The sequence below is a fragment of the Psammomys obesus genome, unplaced genomic scaffold (assembly GCF_907164565.1).
Source record: "Psammomys obesus unplaced genomic scaffold, mPsaObe1.curated_primary_1811, whole genome shotgun sequence".
Lineage (NCBI taxonomy): Eukaryota > Metazoa > Chordata > Mammalia > Rodentia > Muridae > Psammomys > Psammomys obesus.
Window position 1 is genome coordinate 160,713 of NW_026590503.1, and position 19,913 is coordinate 180,625.

The window sequence follows — 19,913 nt, forward strand, 5'->3', positions numbered from 1 at the left end:
AATATTTTGGGTCACTCATGTAGACTATCATATCATCTGCAAATAGTAATAACTTTGACTTCTTCCCTTCCAATTTGTATTCCTTTGATCTCTTTTAGTTGTCTTATTGCTCTAGCTAGGACTTCAAGAACCATGTTGAAGAGACACAGGAGAGTGGGCAGCCTTGCCTTGTCCCTGATTTCAATGGGATTGATTTCAGTGTCTCTTCATTTAGTTTGATGTTGGCTGTTGGCTTACTATGTATTGTCTTTACTATGTTTAGGTATGTGCCTTGTATTCCTGATTTCTACAAGACTTTAAACATGAATGGGTGTTGGATTTTGTCAAATGATTTTTCAGCGTCCAAGGAGATGATCATGTGGTTTTTCTCCTTCAGTTTGTTTATATGATAGATTACATTGCTGGATTTCCACATATTGAACCACCCCTGCATGCCTGGGATGAAGCCTACTTGGTCAGGGTGGATGATATCTTTTACGTGTTCTTTGATTTGGTTTGCCAGTATTTTATTGAGTATTTTTACATCAATGTTCATAAGAAAGATAGGTCTGAAGTTCTCTTTTTTGTTGGGTCTTTGTGTGATTTAGGTATCAAGGTGACTGTGGCTTCATAGAATGAGTTTGGTAATGTTCCTTCTGTTTTTATTTTGTGGAATAATTTGAAGAGATTTAGAGTTAGCGTTTCTTTGAAGGTCTGGTAGACTTCTCTGCTGAAACTATCTGGCCCTGGGCTTTTTTTGCAAGGGAGTACTTCAAGTCTTTGAAGAAAGAATTTGAAGAAGATATTAGAAGACAGAAAGAGCGCTCATGCTCATAGATTGGTAAGACTAACATAGTATATCTTACTAAAAGCAATCTACAGATTTGATGCAATTCCCATCAAAATTCTAACACAGTTCTTTACAGACCTTGAAAGAGCAGTCCTCGACTCCATATGGAAAAATAAAAAACTCAGGATAGCTAAAACAATTCTGTACAATAAAAGAACTTCTCGAAGTACCACCATCCCTGATTTCAATTTGTACTACAGAGCAATAGTAATAAAAACTGTGTGGTATTGGCTTATGGGGGGATACAAAATGAATAAAGTGTAATTAATAAAAGTTAAAAAAAAGAGTTATGTTTTCTCATTCTTACTTTAGTCAACCACGTGGCAGGGAACTAATGCTGCTCTCTCTACGTGCTGTTTTGGATATTTTAGCTTTTGGGTTGCAAGTTATATATGTCTTTTATTGTCTCACATTGGGCATGAATTTTACAATCATTCCTTATATTAGCAGTAATCCTGGAACTTGAATGAATTGTTTTTCTCTCCAGATACACAGGGAGAACCAGTAATAGTGTGGTGGAAATTATGGCCCTTTCCAAGGTCACGGCTCTTGCAACCTGCTGATGCCAGCCAGTGCATCCCTCATACTTGTGGCTTGGTGATCTAGTGAGGGTAAGGATTTCTTCAGATAGCTTAATGAAATGGATTAATGAGGATAACCTCAAAGAATTTATATTTGGAGTTTTCACCAACCCAGTAATAATCAACTGACAGAACCTCACAGGGGCATCTAGTTCTCTCCTCTGAAACAGACTAAAGACTTTGGGTAATCTTTAGCTGGTTAGCAACATCAAAGACAAGCTTGCCATCCATTGCACCCTTTGGTGCTGGGAGTTTGTGGCTACCAGGACACATGTGAATTCTTTATATGACATAACCGTGCTTTGCCCTGTATTGTAGTCTGAGTGTTTTATCAGTCAAGCCAGATAGGAGCCCTGTGGAGTGCAGAGAGCTGGCAGTACTGCTACTAATGGAGCCTCAGAAGACAGCACAGCATGTGGTAGGACTGATTCTCATAGCTGCTCTTTCTATGTGATTTGTCTTTTACAGGATGATTTCTTCCATCAAAGAACTGATGGCATTGTTAGTCTCTTAAGTTCTTTTATGCTTCATTTGCTGCTTGGTTTCTCATGATGTTGAATCATTTTGAGGTTCAGGGCTCTGATACTGAAAGAAAATTGGGCTCTAGTGTTTCTCCCAGAGCCTCCAAGCAGTGAGAAGATTCCTTTTTAAAGACCATCAAGAGAGGATAAATTTTCTTACCCAAGTTTTTTTTGTCTCTATTATTTTTTACCTTCCTCTTTTAAGTGTCACTGGGACTTAAGAGAGGGAGATATGTGAAATAATCAAATGGAAATTTCAAGTTCTGATTCTTTAGCTTGCTGCAATATTTTGCATGGGACATAAAATTGTAATTTTCTTCCTGTATATATTTATACAGAATTCATCACCATAAAAAATAGACTAGGAAAACTAAAGTGCTGGAAAATATAAATGTTCTTGGAAAGAGATATTGCCAAATACCATGGAAATCGAAAGAGTTGCAAAACACTGTTAATAAAGCGCTTGGAGATTCCTGAAGGGAAAGCATCTTTTCTTTCTATATATCATAGCAAATTATTTCAAAGGACAACAAAGAGAGGTGAGAATAAGCATCTTGAAAGGGTGAGGAGGCATCTTAAAGAATACAATAGGGAATTACAAAGTTGAAAAGAGATTAAATTTTTCTTCAAGAAATTATAATTTTCTCCTCGCTGCAAAAATTCTAAAATAGGAGCTTGCGAGAACATGATTCAAGCTGTTCAAATTAACAGATTTTTGGAAATGAATATGAGGAATGAAGGTGTAAGAATATGATTTTGGAGAGAAATAGTTTAACTGAAGATTTACGAAGTTAAGGACAAATCAAGGATGCTGAATTTCTGAGCTGTTTCAGAATAGCTTTGAATGGTGGTTTCTGAGCTGCATTGATTTATATCATTAATGTGATTGTTTTTAGCCTCCTTTGGATGGAGAACATACAAAAAACCCTTCTGAACCTTCCTTCTAGGCTTTCACCAGGGCCTTTCCTCATGACTCAACAATTCTCTTGTGCGAGTGAAATTGTAGAGGACTATACAGTTTCACTCTGCAGTATGAGAGGATACTTCAGTCAGTCAAAAATAGCTCACAGCTGCAACAATTCAGACAATAGGTACAAGCTCACAAAACCCAAAAAAAGTTAGCCTGATAGGTTTCCTATTTCCTGGAGTTGAACTGTGCATTTATTGAAAAACCCACAAAGGTTCTAGGAAGAAATAATAATATGACAATCTATTTAAATGGAATTATAATAAAGCACATGGCTTATGTCTTTGGAAAGAAAACTAAGCATTGCCTTCTTGCCTTCTCCATCACTATCCTTTAGTTATTACTACTAGCCTTGTGGAAGAAAATATACAGGATGTATCAGAAGATGGACATTTACTCTGATAGTCCACTTCTTTTATTCATAATTTTTGTTAAAACATTCCATAAAGAAATAGTTTGATATTCAATTGAAATAATACATTCTTCAGTTTTCATGGTTTTGGGTTTCCAAAAGTTTGCAACATTGAATATATAAGTTCTCTTCCCACAAACTATAGAAAAACTAAAAAAAAAAAAAAACACCCATGTTTTATTATTTTTATGTTGTAGGTAGAGAAATGAAGATGCTAAAAATCATATAGCAATTCAGTGTTAGACATTTAATGGGAGCTGAAGTTTGGGATTCCAATATTATCACCCACTGTATACTTGTATCCACTTCATGTTACCTCTGAATAATCCAGATACACCTTGTCAAAAGATTTTCCTAATGAGGTACACATGTGGAACTGGTTGAAAACTTTAGGGGACAGTTTTCTTGTGGCAAGGGTCACCATTCTGCTCCCATTCTATATCCTGCCACAGGGACCCAGTATGGAGAATCCCAAGAGGTTATCAAATCTTAGGAGACAAAGGGCTAAAGGCTACTGCTGTGCTGTATCCTGTGGTTTATTTTAACACAAGGATGATTCTTTTGTATTTCATTGTGATTTTTATACAGATTTGTTTTTTTTTAAGTCAAATGACTTAGAATATCTGTATTAAAATACCCAAAGTAGTGGGGAATTTTAATGCCTATTAAATGCCTATCACCTTGGTATTAACTATTTTCTACACAATGCTTTTCTTCTCCCTTCACATTCAAAATTTTATTTAGCTTCTAGATTCCTTGCTATATTTCTTTGCTACTTATGAACTGAACCTTAAATAAACACCCTTTCATTGTTCCCATAATAAACTACTTTAAAAAAGAATATGACTGGGAAGAAAGAGGATACAAAAGAAAAATTAAGAAAGAGATTAAAAGATCTATCTTTTTCCTGATACACATCCAGCTAATATTCAGATTCTGCTGCCACAGGGACCCAGTGTGGAGAATCCCAAGAGGTTATCAAATCTTAGATGACAAAGGGCTAGAGGGCACAGTTGTGCTGTATTCTGTGGTTTATTTTAACACAAGGATGATTCATTTGTATTTCATTCTGATTTTTACACAGGTTTGTTTTTTGAGTCAAATGGCTCAGAATATCTGTATTAAAATACCCAAAGTCCTGGGGAAATTAAATACTTGTAAATGATACTGTATGTCAAAAATATCTTGTGCTATTAGATGAAGATAGTTCTAACCAAGATTCTATTGTTCAACATCGTAGGAAATAGAGGTAGTTTAGAATGTCACCAGTTGTTTCTGTATCTAGATGCTGCTCTGATAACAATTGAAAGGAATTACACACAGGAAGATTTCAGCTCATTTCTAATGAAATCTAAACATTAGATTTGACCACACAGTAGCTTGGGTTCTGTCTTACGGTAAATAAGTTTCTTTTTACTGGAAATGTTTAAGGGATTTACAAATGACCACTAGTTAGGGTATAGAAGATAATGGTGGAATAATTCTGACATGGAGTTGGCACAGAATCCTATGAGATACACTGACATCCTATTTGCAAGCAATTTGCTCCATGGATGGAGGCTCAATTTTCAAAGAATTGTGTTGCAGGATATTTGATCCCATTGTGAACCCCAAAATTGTGAACTATAAAAACCCTGTTTCTTGTTTGTTGTGGTTGAGTCCCATCACACACCTTTGATCCAAGAACTTTTTATTGTAAACAAGTGATTATGGTGTGGTTCACCCAGCCCTAGCACACACCTTTAATCTAAGAGCTTTCTGTACACAGGATTTAACAAAGTTAACCCTAGGTCAAGAGGCAGAGCAAGAAACCAGCTGACAGGGATTAAGGAGTAGTAGGGACTTTGAGTTGAGAGATATTTAAGACAGTGTGGAGAAGTAGAAAAAGCTTTTACCTCAAGCTCTGCCTTTAGCTTATGCTTCAGCTCCTCAGGTCCCTGGCTTTTTAGGCTTTGCGCTAGCAAACCTTGAGTTTTTTGGCCTTTTCCTTCTGGGCTGTCAACTGAGCTAGTGAAACTTTTGCTTTTTTTCCATTCAGACCTGAGCTGAGAAGGAAGAGCTGGGTATACTCTGCTTCTCTGAGCTAGCAGGTTTTTGGCCCAGCATCTCGCTCCTGAGTCTTTATTGGTAAAATGGTTGGGATTTTCATTTTCATTTATAACAACAAATTGAAGTTTAGAGATCTTCATGTGGTATTGGGTAATTTATATCTGATGAAACAAAAGGTATATCATGTTCCTGCAATGTTCTGGGACAATATTGTTATGATTGTAAATTAGTGAAGGATTAATCAATGTATAGATGTACTGATAAATTGTGACTTCGGACTAAAACCAAATTTAGCACAACTGAAGAACATAACATTATTTATACATAAATTATTCAGTAAGAATAATTATTATAGTCCCTATTGTATATGACTGTATAATTTGCATCCACACATAGATTTTTATATTTTAGACCATATCCCACAAATATAAATTGATGTCCTTTATTTTTTTAAGTTAAGTTTTTTATTTAATTTTATTTTTTCTTATCAGTTACATTTTATTAACTGTATCCCAGCCGTGTCCCTCTCCCTCATTCCCTCCCAATCCCACCCTCCCTCCCTCATCTCCACCATGCCCCTTTCCAAGTCCACTGATAGGGGGGGACCTTCTCCCCATTCATCCGATCCTGTTTTATCAGGTATCTTCAGGACTGGCTGTGAAACCCTCCTCTGTGGCCTAACAGGACTGCTCCTCCCTTGGAGAGTGGGGAGGTCAAAGAGCCAGTCATTTAGTTCCTGTTAGAAATAGTCCTTGTTCCCCTCACTATGGGAAACCAATTGGTTACTGAGCTACCACAGGCTACATCTGAGCAGAGGTTCTACGTTATATCCATACATGGTCCTTGGTTGAATGTCAGTCTCTGAAAAGACCCCGTGCCCAGATATATTTGGTCCTTGTGGAGCTCCTATCCTTTCCCCATCATACTAACTCCCCTTCTTTCATATGATTGCCTGTTTGCAGGCAAATGGTGGGATCTAGAAAAGATCATTCTGAGTGAAATATCCCAGAAGGAGAAAGACAAACACGGTATATACTCACTTATATAGACCTATAAGATATGACAAACATAATGAAATCTATACACCTAAAAAAGATAATCAAGAGAGCGGACATGGGGTAAGATGATCAATCCTCGTTTAGAAAGACAGATGGGATGTGCATTGAACATCTGACAGGAGTCTACTGAGCGCATCTGAAAGACTCTAACTAGCAGTGTTGATGTCGTTTATAACAATACAGTAACAAAAACTAAAGGTAGGCTCAATTCCCTTGCTTGGAAGATCATCAGAAACAAGTCTTAGTGGCCTAATATAGAACCTAGAAGATTTTGGTTCTGTCTGCCCACTGTGCATTTCTTTTTGGGACTGGGGACATCACAAAATATTCTTGTTGTTATGATTTACATAAATAATGTACCTCACAATATTAAATATCTGGCCCATGATGGTGGTGATTTTTAGAAGAGATAATGGAGTACATTACTAGGGTGGGCATTGAGGTTTTATACAGCCTAACCCCATGTCCATTTCATACTTTTTGCTTCCTGTATGTGGTTGAGATGTGATTTTTTTAGCTTCCTTTGCTTTTTTTTATAATGTTTATTTTTTATATTAATTACAATTTATTTACTGTGTATCTCAGCTGTAGCCCCCTTCCTCATTCCCTCCCAATCCCACCCTCCCTCATCTCCCCCCTGCCCCTCTCTAAGTCTGCTGATAAGGGAGGTCCTCCTCCCCTTCTATCTGACTCTAGTTTATTAGGTCTCATCAGGATTGGCTGCAATGTCCTCCTCTGCGGCCTAGCAAGGCTCTTCCTCCTTCGGGGGTGTGTGTATGGGGTGGGAGGTCAAAGAGCCAGCCACTGAGTTCATGTCAGAGACAATCGCTGTTCCCTTACTAGGGTACCCACTTGTATGCAAAGCTGCCATGGGCTATGTCTGAGCAGGGGTTCTAGATTGTATACATGCATAGTCCTTGGTTGGAGAATCAGTCTCAGAAAAGACCCCTGTGCACAGATATATTTGGTCCTTGTGGTGCTCCTGTCCTATCCAGGTTTTACTAACTCCCCCTTCTTCCATATGATACTATGCACTCTGCCCAAGGTTTGGTTATGAATCTCAGCATCTGCTTTGATACACCGCTAGGGAAAGTCTTTCAGAGGCCCTCAATGGTAGGTTCCTGTCTTGTTTCTTGTTTTCTCCTACTTCCAATGTCCATCCCATTTGTCTTTCTAAGTGAGGATTGATCATATTACCCCAGGACCTCCTTCTTGTTTAGCCTCTTTAGGTGTACAGATTTTAGGGTGTTTATCTTATCTTATAGGTCTAGTGTCCACTTATAAGCGAGTATATACTGTGTGTGTCTTTCCGCTTCTGGGATACCTCACTCAGGATGATCTTTTCTAGTTCCCACCATTTGCCTGCAAATTTCATGATTTCCTTGTTTTTAATTGCTGAGTAGTATTCCATTGCGTAGATGTATCACAGTTTCTGTCTGCATTCCTCCGTTGAGGGACATCTGAGTTGTTTCCAGCTTCTGGCTATTACGAATAAAGCCACTATGAACATGGCTGAACACATGTCCTTGTTGTATACTTGAGCATATTTTGGATATATTCCTAAGAGTGGTATAGCTGGATCTTGAGGAAGCACTATTCCTAATTGTCTGAGAAAGCGCCAGGTTGATTTCCAAAGTAGTTGTACAAGTTTACATTCCCACCAGCGTTGGAGGAGGGTTTCCCTTTCTCCACAACCTCTCCAGCATATATTGTAACTTGAGTTTTTGATCTTAGCCATTCTTATGGGTGTAAGGTGAAATCTCAGGTCATTTTGAGTTGCATCTCCCTGATGGCTAAGGAAGCATTTCTTTAAGTGTTTCTCTGCCATTCTATATTCCTCTACAGAGAAGTCTCTGCTTAACTCTGTACCCTAGTTTTTAATTGGATTGCTTGATTTGTTGCTTTTTTAACTTTTTTAGTTCTTTATGTATTCTGGATATTAGCCCTCTGTCAGATATAGGGTTTGTGAAGATCCTTTCCCAGTCTGCAGGCTGTCGTTTTGTTCTGGTGACAGTGTCCTTTGCTTTACGGAAGCTTTTTAGTTTCATGAGGTCCCATTTATTGATTGTTGATCTTAGAGATTGTGCTGTTGATGTTCTGTTCAGAAAGTTGTCTCCTGTGCCAGTGAGTTCTAGGCTCTTCCCCACTTTTTCTTCTAACCGATTTAATGTGTCTGGTTTTATGTGGAGGTCTTTGATCCATTTGGATTTTAGTTTTGTGCATGGTGATAAATATGGATCTATTTGCATTTTTCTACATGTAGACATCCAGTTAGACCAGCACCATTAGTTGAAGATTCTTTCTCTTTTCCATTGAATGGTTTTGGATTCTTTGTAAAAAATCAAGTATCTGTAGGTGTGTAGATTTATTTCTGGGTTTTCTATTTTGTTCCATTCATCCACCATTCTGTTTCTATTTCAAACACACCATTTTTATTACTATTGCTCTGTAGTACAGCTTGAGATGGTGATACCTCCAGACAATTTGTTGTACAGGATCATTTTGGAAATTCTGGGTTTTTTGTTTTTCCATGTGAAGTTGAGAATTGTTCTTTCAAGGTCTGTAAAGAATTCTGTTGGAATATTGATGGGAATTGCATCGAGTCTGTAGATTTTAGCTTCCCTTTCTAGTGGCTTGTTGCCATTATGGACTTTCGCCCTCTAGAACTCTAAGCCAAAACAGACCATTATGTTGCTGTTGATCATAACATTTTCTTACAGCAAAGAAAGGTAACTAATACACTTCTCATGGCTTACAGAATTTGTGTTATGTATGTTTGCTTGAATCACTTTGTGGGTTAGGTTAATATATCAGGAATAATTGTAAATGACAATAAGTTCTTATTTGAATGCACAAAAGGAAAACACAGCAAAATAGGCATTAAAATAAGAAAAGAGTAGGCTTACTTCTACTGAGTACCTATCAGGCTCTTGCTAACCCTTTCACACTTGTTGCCTATTCTTCAGATTTTAGCGGAGGAGTATAAGTCTTCGATAATTTGTTTGTTCACATTATCAAACAAGTAAGTGGCTTGCTGATATCTACACACTAGCCATTTGAAATCTATGGATGAAGTAATTTAGAATTCTATGTTTTTGTCAACCATGTCAGTATTCAATGCATTGTACCCTTTTAGAGGACCCTCTGTGTCAGATAATTACAATCTTAAGTTTCACTTGTAGCAGTATATGAAGTTTGTATGGTTGTAAAAACCAAAGACACTTTGGCATTTTATGAAGATCAGAGCTTGGTTGCCTATGACTCAATGGGATCGGAAGAAACACAGATCCTGTCATTTTCTTCTAAAGTCTATTGTGCTCATCACTGAAGAAGTATTTTGCTACCACTTGGTGGCAGTACCTACCAACTCATTTACAACATAGTCTCAAATTATAACAAAAAATACTGGTCTTTTTCACTAACGGGAAATGACTTTTCAAAAATAGATTTGTTTCAATGACTAGCATTTTCAGAAAACTCAGGTTTTCCATGGACATAGCTCATAATTATCTACAACCTATTATTGTCTGGAGCATCAGTGTCCTCCTAGAAACTATAAATGTTCTACCTTTTTAAAAATACTTACATTTCCCTTTATAATAAAAACCTTACATGAATTTTTTTAATTACCCCTGGCATATTGAGAGATGTTCATCATGTAGGTAGTGACCAGATTAAGGCAATGATTTGAACTGTATAGAATGGGGTTTTAAAACAAATTTGTAATTATCAAACATGAAGTTCTTATTGTGGGTTTACAGCAATCAAGTAACACCAAGCTATGTCTTAGTCCATGCAACCTGTCCACATTGTAGAGAAAGAAACAGGTACATAAAAGCTTAAGATTTTTTTTTTTGTCTGAGATACATTGGACAATTTGGTTAGCTAATGCATGTCAAAATCAGGATTTGAATCCAGGACTATATGGTTAAAACATCTGTACATCAGTACTCTGAATAATCTCATACTACCTATATGAAGATAACCATCTTAATGTGCCTGAACAGTGATACATCCAGTAAATAATTCTAATCTTCATGTTTAAAAGAGCTAAAATTACTAAGGATGATTTATTGTATGATGTAGAATGAATGATTTTGCAAAAGATATGCTCTATTTCGATTTTAAGACAAATGGATAATTGAAATTGTCTAAAACTATCTAAAAATTAATGAAGTATAGATAATATTTATATTAATTAAAACTATTTAACAGGAGACCAAATAATTACCAACAATTACATTTTTTAATGATATGTTCAGCTGCAGTGAAATGCTTACGAGACTTTCTTTTTTAAAAAAATTTCTTTCTTTCTTTCTTTCTTTCTTTCTTTCTTTCTTTCTTTCTTTCTTTCTTTCTTTCTCTCTCTCCTTCCTTCCTTCCTTCCTTCCTTCCTTCCTTCCTTCCTTCCTTCCTTCCATTCATTCACTTTATATCCCTGCTGCAGCCCTCTTCCTCGTCTCCTCTTTCCAGTCCCACCCTATTTCCCTCTTCTTCCCCTATGCCTTTTCCCTAGTACTCTGATAGTGGAGGCCCTCCTTCGCTTCTATCTGACCGTAGCTTATAGGTCTCATCAAGGCTGGCTGCATCACCTTCCTCTGTGACCTGGAAAGGTTGCCCCCAACAAGGGGGAGGTGAACAAAGACCCAGCCACTGAGGTCATGTCATAGACAGCCCCTGTACCCCTCACTATGGAACCCACTTGAAGACTGAGCTGCCATGGGCTACATCTGTGCAGGGGTTCTAGGTTATCTCCATGTATGGTCCTTGTTTGGAGTATTGGTCTCTGGAGGCCCCTGGGGCCCAGGTTTTTGGCTCTGTTGTTCTTGTGGATTTCCTGTCCCCTCCAGGTATTTATATCTCCCTCTTTTTCCATGTTTATGGCACTCTGCTCAAAGTTTGGCTATGAGTCTCAGTATCTCTTAATACCCTGGTGGGTAGAGCCTTTCAGAGGTCCTCTGTGGAAGGATCCTGTCCTGTAACTTGTCTTCTCCTACTTCAGATTTCTATCCTGTTTGCCCTTCTGAATGAGGCTTGAGCATCTTTCCTGAAAGTCTCGTAAGCATTTCACTTTAGCTTCTTTAGGACTATAGATTTTGTAGGTTTAGTATATTATATGGCTTATAAGTGAGTATTTATCATGTGTGTCTTTCTGCTTCTGGGAAACGCTGATCAGGATGATTTTTTTTCTAGTTCCCACCATTTGCCTGCAAATTTCATGATTTCCTTGTTTTTAATTGCTGAGTAGTATTCCATTGTGTAAGTGTACCACAATTTCTGTATCCATTCTGCCATTGAGAGACATCCGGGTTGTTGTTTCCAGGTTCTGGCTATTATGAATAAAGTTGTTACAAACATAGTTGATCACATATCCTTATTGTATGGTGGGGCATCTTTAGGGTATATCCTTAAGAGTGTTATAGCTCGATCTTGAGGTAGCACTATTCCTAATTGTCTGAGAAAGCGCTAGATTGATTTCTAAAGTGGTTGTACAAGTAACATTTCCACCAGCAATGGAGAAGGATTCTCCACAACCTCTTCAGCCTGCATCATCCCTTGAGTTTTTTTTAATAATTTATTTAAATTTATTTTATGTGCATTAGTCAGATCCCTTGGAATTGGTGTTACAGACAGTTGTGAACTGCCAGGTGGTTGCTGGGAATTGAACCCAGATCCTCTGGAAAATAAGACAGTGCTCTTAATCACTGAGCCATCTCTCCAGCCCCATTCCTTGAGTTTTTTATTTTAGCCATTCTGATGGATGTGAGGTGAAATCTCAGGGTTATTTTGATTTGCATTTCCCTGATGACTAAGGACATAGATCATTTCTTTAAGTGTTTCTCGGCTATTCTATATTCATCTGTTGAGAATTCTCTGTTTAGCTCTGTATCCCATTTTTTTTTAATTAGAGTACTTGATTTGTTGTTGTTTAATTTCCTTATATATTCTGGATATTAGCCCTCTGTCAGATATAGGGTTGGTGAAGATCTTTTCCCAGTCTGGAGGCTGTTGTTTTGTTCTGATGACAGAATCCTTTGCTTTACAGAAGCTTTTCAACTTCATGAGGCCACATTTATTAATTGTTGATGTTAGAGTCTGTGCTGTTGGTGTTCTGTTCAGGAAGTTGTCTCCTGTGCTAATAAGGTCAAGGCTCCTTCCTACTTTTTCTTCTAATCTATTTAGTGTGTCTTGTTTTGTGTTGAGGACTTTGATTCACTTGGACTTTAACTTTGTGCAGGGTGATAAATATGGATCTATTTGTATTTTACTACATGTAGACATGCAATTAGACCAGCACCATTTGTTGAAGATGTTGTCTCTTTTCCATTGTATGGTTTTGGTTTCTTTGAAAAAATTAAGTATCCATAAGTGTGTGGGTTTATTTCTGGGTCTTTGATTTGATTCTATTGATCCACTAGTCTGTTTCTATGCCAGTACCATGTTCTATACTACCGCTTCTGTTCTATAGTACAGTTTCCATTGCTCTATAGTACAGCTTGATATCTGGGATGGAGAGACCTCCAGAAGACCTTTAATTGTACAAGACTGTTTTAGCTATTCTGTGTTTTTTGCTTTTCCATATGAAATTGAGAATTGTTCTTTCAAGGTCTGCAAAAAATTGTGTTGGTATTTTGACGGGAATTGCATTGAATCTGTAGATTGCTTTTTGTAGAATAGCCATTTTTCCTTATTTATTATTATTTATTATTTATTCAATTTATTCATTTTGTATCCCAGCTGTAGTCCCCTCCTTCAGCCCCTCCCAATCCTCTCCTCCTTCTCCTTTCTCCTCCCATTTCCCTCCTCCAGTCCACTGATAGGTGAGGTCCTCCTCCCCTTCCATATATATGACCCTAGCCCATTAGGTCTCATCAGGACTGGGTACATTGTCTTCCTCTGTGGCCTGGTAAGCCTGGCCCCCTCAAGGGGAGGTAATCAAACAGCCAGCCAGTGAGTTCATGTCAGAGAAAGCCCCTGTTCCCCTTACTAGGGAAACTACTTGGAGACTGAGCTGCCATGGGCTACATCCATGCAGGGGTTCTAGGTTATCTCCATGCATAGTCCTTGGTTGGAGTATCAGTCTCAGAAAAGACCCCTGAGCCCAGATTTTTTACTCTGTTGGTCTCTTTGTGGAACTCCTGTCCCTTTCAGGTCTTTCTGTCTCCCCCTTCTTTCATAAGATTTCCTGCACTCTGCCTAAAGTTTGGCTATGAGTCTCAGCAATCATTTCTATACCCTGCTGGGTAAAATCTCTCAAAGGCCCTCTGTGGTAGGCTCCTGTCCTGTTTCCTGTTTTCTCCCTCTTCTGATGTCTGTCCTGTTTGCCTCTCTGAATGAGGACTGAGCATTTAAACCAGGGTCCTCCTTCTTGCTTAGTTTCTTTAGGTGTACAAATTTTAGTATATTAGGATAGTCATTTTCACTATGTTAATTCTACCAATCCATGAGCATGGGATATCTTTCCATCTTCTGATATCTTCTTCAATTTCTTTCTTCAGAGGCTTCAAGTTTTTTTCACAAAGGTCTTTCATTTGCATGGTTACAGTTACACCAAGGTACTTTATGTTATTAGTGGCTATTGTGTAGGGTGTTGTTTCCCTAATTTCTTTCTCAGCCTGTTTGTCTTTTGAATACAGAAGATCTTCAGATTTTTTTTTGTGTGTGTGTGAGTTAATTTTGTATTCAGCCACTTTGTTGAAGGTTTTTTTTTTATCAGATTAAGGATATTTCTGGTAGCATTTTTAGGATCACTCATGTATACTATCATATCATCTGTGAATAATGATACTTTGACTTCTTTTCTGATTTGTATCCCTTTGATCTCCTTTAGTTGTCTTATTACTCTAGATAGGACTTCAAGTACCATGTTGAAGAAATAAGGAGAGAGTGGGAAGCCTTGCCTTGTCTCTGATTTCAGTGGGATTGATTTCAGTTTCTCTCCATTTAGTTTGATGTTTGCTATAGGGTTGCTATATATTGCTTTTACTACATTTACATATGTGCCCTGTATCCTTAAACTCTCCAAGACTTTAAAAATGAATGAATGTTGGATTTTGTCAAATGATTTTTTTTGGCATCTAAGGAGATGATCATCTGTTTGTATTTTTCTTTCAGTTTGTTTATATGGTGGATCACATTGACGGATTTTTGCATGTTGAACCACCCCTCCATGCCTGGGATAAAGTACTTGGTTGTAGTGTATGATATCTTTAAATGTTCTTGGATTCTGTTTGTGAGTATTTTTATGTCAATGTTTATAAGTGAGATTGGTCTGAACTTTTCTTTCTTTGTTGGGACTTTGTGCTGTTTAGGTATCAAGGTGACTTTGGCCTCATAGAATGAGTTTGGTAATGTTCTTTCTGTTTCTATTTTGTGGAATAGTTTGAGGATTATTGGTGTTAGGTCTTCTTTGAAGGTCTGGTAGAATTCTGCTCTGAAACTATCTGGCTTGGATAGGAGACTTTTGATGACAGCTTCTTTATCCTTAAGGGATAAAGGACTATTTAATTTATTTACCTGATCTTGATTCTGTGTTGGTAAGTGTCCTTGCTGTTTGGTGAAGCGTATTTGAGATATATGCCCAGGAGTGGTATGGCTGGGTCCTGAGGTAGCACTCTTTCCAATTTTCTTAGAAAGTGCTAGATTGATTTCTAAAGTGGTTGTTCAAGTTTACATTGCCTAAAATATACAGACTAAAGAAGCTAAACAACAAGGAGAAACCTAGGGAAGATGATTAATTCTCATTCAGAAAGGAAAACAGGATAGACACCTGAAGCTGTAGAAGAGAGGACACAGGATCTAAGCCTACCACGGATGTCCTCTGAAAGAGTCCACCCAACAGGGGATTGAAGCAGATGCAGAGACTCACAGTCAAACTTTGGACAGAGTGCAGAGTTTCTTATGGAAGAAGGAGGATATAGAAGGACTTGTAGGGGACAATAGCCCCACTAGGAGAACAACAAAGCCAAAAAAAATGCTGGGCCCAGAGGGGACTGCAAAGACTGATTCATCAACCAAAGACCATGCAACAGGGACTATGAAAGCCAGAAGGGCCTGGAGGGATATCATGCAGACCCTCAGAGAACACAGATATCAGCCCAGGCTACTATACCCAGCAAAACTCTCAGTCCTCATAGATGGAGAAAACAAGATTTTCAACGACAAAAACAAATTTCAACAATACCTACACACAAATCCAGTGTTACAGAAGACACTAGAAGGAAAAATACAACCCAAGAAAACTAACTACTTTCAAGAAAACACAGGAAATAATTAACATCACTACAGTAAAACAAAAAGTAAGCAGGCACACAAACTTAATACCACAGCCAACATCAAATTCAAAGGATCTAACAGCCACTGGTCATTAATCTCTCTCAACATCAATGGACTCAGCTCTCCAATAAAAAGGCACGGACTAACAGAATGGATGTGTAAACAAGACCCAGCAATCTGTTGCATACAAGAAACAAACCTAAGTCACAAAGATAGACATTACCCGAGAGTAAAGGTCTGGAAGACTGTTTTCCAAGCACATGGACCCAAGAAGCAAGCAGGAGTAGCCATTCTAATATCTGATAAAATAGACTTTCAACCAAAATTAATCAAAAGAGATGGGGAAGGACACTTCATACTCATCAAGGGAAAAATCCATTAGGAAGACATCACAATCCTGAACATCTATGCCCCAAATACAAGGGCACCCACATATGTAAAAGAAACATTGATAAAACTTAAACCACGAAGAAAGTGTACTGAGGGGAGCCAAGATGGCAGCGCCAGGAGAGCACTGTGTCTGAGAAGCGGGACAACACTCTCCGTGCAGCGACCAGGAGACTGAATTCTGGGCCCTAAAACTACAGCTATCATGTTCCCAAGTGAGGGGAGGCTCCCACAGCGTGGGAATCAGTCGGGTCCACTCTCAGGCCACCCAGCCAGAACCCAGAAGAGATCCCAGGTAACGCGGGCATTGGGTCTCCAGGCTGGAGCCTCATGCCTGCCTGTCCTGACACTTTCCCAGGCTGATCGGTGGGCACAAGGGTGCCAGAGACTGAGAGTCCCAGTCGCAGGAAAACCCCACGGGGAAGAAAAGTTGCGAGTCTGATCACGGGTCAGCCAGTCTTTCCCTGGAAGGTCTCGCTGACCATGGGTACTCACCACCATCACAACTGAGCTCCCTCTGCACGGAGAGTGGCTGCGCACCCAGCTCACTGGTACAGACGAGCTGCGTGCCCCAGTGCAAAAGAAACTGGGAATCCCTATCCGGAGAGGGCCCCACAGGGAAGGAAGAAACTGTGCTGCTTGGGTCACCTAGGCTTTGCCTGGGGAAAGTCTCACAGACCGCAGAACACAGACAGGCGAGTATGCCCAGCCATCACGGATCTGGGCCCAAGCAGGGAGCACAGAGTTATTTGGAAACCCAGCTCCTGCAGACTAGAAGGTGGGCGCACACACCGCCAGCCCAGAGGCCTGCTTTGTACCAGACAGAACTGTGTGCCTCAAGACACCAGAATCTTGGAGTCACTGTCTGGAGAAACCCTCACAAGGAACAAGAAACGAAGCAAAGGGGACGGACTTAGGCAACCCAGTATATCCCCGGAAAAGGTCCCACAGACTGACCCAACCCAGGGAACTGCTGTGCCCCAGATAGCCTGCTGTTACCAGGAGAGCAGTACTCACCCGCCACAGATTACCTCTTGGGTTCTGGGGCACAGAGCCCCAACCTCAGACCTACAAAAGACCGGGAACCCTGAGATACTGCTCCAAGGGGCAACCAGTTATCCCTAACAAAACCAACCAAACCACGGGACACACAGGTTACAGCAGCTGATCACTAAATTTACAGCAAGAAACCCAGGAGCAGGGCAGCTGTCTCCAGGACTTCTCCCGGTGAGAGGAGAGCCCTCTCGACTAATAAGGACCACAGTTACCACCCAGGTCTCTATGCCTGAGGTGAGCTGTAGCAACTCCTGAAAAACACCGGCCATCCAGTGACTATACCCAAAAAGCAGAGAAGGCTTCCTTCAGAAAAAACCATCTTCTTGCCAAAGGGATTCTCTCCACCACAGGAGTCCAGGAACAACCAGAAACTAACCTCAAACACCTAAGATAGCCCAATGAGTAGAGGACAGCATAAAAGTTCAAACAACAAAAGCCAGAGCAATATGGCATCTCCAGAACCCAGTTATCCAGGGGAAAATATCCCTAGACACCCCAGCATAATTGAAATTCAAGAAGATGACCTAACATCTATGCTCATGAAGAAGATAACAGAGGAAACAAATAAAATACGAAAAGAAATAGAGGAAGCTGCAGCCAAAACAGTTTGTGGCCTTTAGAGAGGAAATGCTTAAATCACTGAATGAAATAAAAGAAAGAGAGGATTGTTCAAACAAACAGCTGAAGGAATTGATGGAAAAACATGAAAATACAGTCAGACAGGTGAAGGAAACCAACAAAATGGCTCAAGACCTGAAGATAGAATTGGAAAAAAAAAACACAAATGGAAGAAATTGTGGAGAGAAAGAACTTAGGGAAGAAAACAGGAACTACAGAGGTTAGCATAACCAATAGACTACAAGAAATGGAAGAAAGAATCTCAGGTGTGGAAGATACAATGGAAGAAATAGATGTATCTGTCAAAGAAAATGTTAAATCTAAAAAATTCCTGACACAGACCATCCAAGAAATTCAAGACAACATAAAAAGACAAAACCTAAGAATAACAGGAATAGAGGAAAAAGAAGATTCCCTGCACCAAGGCCCAGAAAATATTTTCAACAAAATCACTGAAGAAAATTTCCCCAACTAAAAGGAGAGGCCAATAAGAATACAACAGGCCGACAGAACACCCAATAAATTAGACCAGAAAAGAAAATCCTCTTGCAACATAATAATCAAAACAGTAAGTATACAGAACAAAGAAAAAAATACTAAAAGCTGCAAGAGAAAAAGGCCAAGTAACATATAATGGCAAACCCATTAGAATCACATCTGACTTTTCAACCTAGACTATGAAAGCCAGAAGGGCCTGGACAGATATAATGCAGACCCTAAGAGAACACAGATATCAGCCCAGGCTACTATACCCAGTAAAACTCTCAGTCCTCATAGATGGAGAAAACAAGATATTCAATGACAAAAACAAATTTCAACAATACCTACACACAAATCCAGCATTACAGAAGACACTAGAAGGGAAAATAAAACCCAAGAAAACTAGCTACATTCAAGAAAACACAGGAAATAAATAACCTCACTACAGTAAAACAAAAAGCAACCAAGCACAAAACCATATGACCACAGCCAACATCAAATTCAAAGGATCTAACAGCCACTGGTCATTAATCTCTCTCAACATCAATGGACTTAATTCTCCAATAAAAAGTCACAGACTAACAGCTGATAAACACCTTCAGCAAAGTGGCTGGATAGAAAATTAACTCCAAAAAATCAGTACCCCTCCTGTATACAAAAGACAAAAGGGCTGAGGAAGAAATTGGGAAAACACCCTTCACAATAGCCACAAAAGACATAAGGTACCTTGGAGTAACCCTAACCAAGGAAGTCAAAGACTTGTATGAAAAAAATTTCAAGTCTCTGAAGAAAGAATTAGAAGAAGATATCAGGAGATGGAAAGAACTTCCATGCTCATGGCTTGGCAGGATTAACATAGTAAAAATGGCCATCTTACCAAAAGCAATCTACAGATTCAATGCAATTCCCATCAAATTACCAACACAATTCTTTACAGACCTGGAAAGAAAAATTCTCAACTTCATATGGAATAACAAGAAACCCAGAATTGCTAAAACAAACCTCTACAATAAAAGTTCTTCTGGAGGTATCTCCATCCCTGATCTTAAATTGTACTATAGAGCAACAGTTAAAAAAACTGCATGGTACTGGCATAGAGACAGAATGGTGGATCAATGGAACCGAACAGAGGACCCAGAAATAAACCCACACACTATGGACACCTGATCTTTGACAAAGATGCCAAAACCATACAACAAAAAAAAGATAGCATCTTCAGCAAATGGTGCTGGTCTAACTGAATGTCTACATGTAGAAAAATGAAAATAGATCCATACTTATCACCCTGCACAAAATTGAAGTCCAAGTGGATCAAAGACCTCAACATAAAACCAGACACATTAAATCGGCTAGAAAAAAAAGTGGGGAATACCCTAGAACTCATTGGTACAGGAGAAAACTTCCTGAACAGAACACCAACAGCCCAGGCTCTAAGAGCAACAATCAAAAATGGGACCTCATGAAACTGAAAAGCTTCTGTAAAGTAAAGGACACTGTCATCAAAACAAAGCGACTGCCTACAGATTGGGAAAGAATCTTCACCAACCCTTTATCTGACAGAGGACTCATATCTAGTATATATAAAGAAGTAAAGAAGCTGAAAAGCAGCAAATCAAGTAATCCACTTAAAAATGGGGAACAGAGCTAAACAGAGAATTCTCAATAGAGGAATATCTAAT

The 19,913-nt window shown here is 38.9% G+C and overlaps 1 protein-coding gene and 1 pseudogene across 4 annotated transcripts in view; both read right to left on the reverse strand.

The window, feature by feature from the left end:
• Nucleotides 1-19,913, reverse strand: part of Tmem196 (transmembrane protein 196) — a 97,900-nt gene that overhangs the window by 35,654 nt on the left and 42,333 nt on the right. The window lies entirely within an intron of this gene.
• Nucleotides 1,273-16,793, reverse strand: LOC129677004 (60S ribosomal protein L15-like; annotated as a pseudogene).